This window comes from Beta vulgaris, chromosome 1 (genome assembly GCF_026745355.1).
Source record: "Beta vulgaris subsp. vulgaris cultivar EL10 chromosome 1, EL10.2, whole genome shotgun sequence".
NCBI lineage: Eukaryota > Viridiplantae > Streptophyta > Magnoliopsida > Caryophyllales > Amaranthaceae > Beta > Beta vulgaris.
This window is the reverse complement of record NC_079202.1, coordinates 2,028,968-2,030,666: the sequence shown is the minus strand read 5'-3', so window position 1 is coordinate 2,030,666 and position 1,699 is coordinate 2,028,968.

Sequence of the window (1,699 nt, the reverse complement as noted above, 5' to 3'; positions counted from 1 at the left end):
ATGCAATTTCTAAATTTTTTTATTATACATGGATTACATGAACTAAAACTCCCTAGGGAGATCGCCACGTGGCACATTTTCTTGTTTATGCACGCCTTTTAATATATTTGTACTAGAATTGTTTGAATTTTTTTCGAAACAGAAACTCAATTTTCTTCGGCATAAGAGTCACAATTTGAACATTAGACATACAAAGTATAATTGTTTTTAGTTGCAAAATTTGATTGGTTTAGTTTCTGTCACTTAAGTCTCTCACCATTCTTTTTGCTTTTTTTTTACTTTTCAAAGTTAAATTCTATGAACAAAATAGAAATTTTATTGAATTTATTCACGGTTTTTAATATTATTATTTTTTAGTTGATTTTTGAATTAAGTACAATACTTCATAAATTGTAAAGAAAGTGGACACTTTGATTTCAAGTCAATTTTTTCATAGGTTGTAGTTTGTAACTGAATTTTTAAGCTTTTGTAAAGCTTGGCCTCTTTTTATTGATTTGCATAACGCAAATTATGCAATTTTATGATTTTAATTGACTTGTGAGAGATTGTTATAAATATATTTTTGGTATTTTTGTTTGAAACCCCCTTTGATTTGTGAGTGAATTTGTAATTTAGAAAGGGAAGGGGGACAAAATAGGCATTTCAAAAGAGGACACCATTGCTCCCCCCTTCCCTTATATAATAGAGATAAATTGCATAATAAATTAGTCTTGCTGTCTTGTTCACTTCTATGGTACTTTTTTTTAAAGATGACTATCAAACCTAGTTTAATTAGGTTACTATGTGGCTTAATTTAATGTACTTAAGGACAATTGATATAGTCATATTAACTGCAACAAATGACCTATAACCTATAGGGTATTTTTTTCTTTTAGTTTATAGGAATCACTTTGATTATGTCTGCCCTTATTGGAGTGTTTTTAACTCCATAGTTGCCTTTGCATCTTAATACCAGTTTCATTCAAACTTAGCTTCAATGAAAGATAATGCATTTTCCATAGCTTGCATATGGTCTCTAGTGAGTGGTGTGCAACCAAATTTGTTGGCTCCTGTTGCTTTTAGAAAACCCCACGCCTATAAGCATTTTAGAATTTCGGATATAAAACGTTAAGTATTAAACAATTTGTGTAGCAATGTTTTTGGATATAAAAGTTTTATCCGAATTCACGATGTCCATAATTTGTCCCCCCACTTTGAGAATCCTGGCTCCGCCACTGCCTGCGCATAACGTGAACCTTTACGTGGCAAGCAAATAGTTGTTTGCAATTGGCTTGCAACTTCACAAAGATCTCATATCTTTGACATAAGGTCTTATCATATTGATCAACTAGCTTTTATATGCACACTATGCATGCGAAGTCGAATGATGAGTGGTAACCTAGTAACTGATATGCTTTTTTAGATGTGTGTTTCCTTTTTTTTTTAAAAAAAAAACTAATCGAGTAGTAAGCGTTGTAGTTTTCTTGTGTAGTTAGGGGTATATTGGTCAAAAAGAGTGGGCACCAAAGCACTCAAGAGTTCCCATATATATTAGAGATTATCCAGAATTATAAGAAAATTTAAGTAAATGCCGTAAAATTTATTTTCTAAATGAGTTGGCCAAGAAAACAAAATAATTATTATGGACTACAATTCGGGAAACTATATGATTTTGGGCTTTTTAAAAAACATTTTAGTATGATGGTTCATTTTCTCTTGT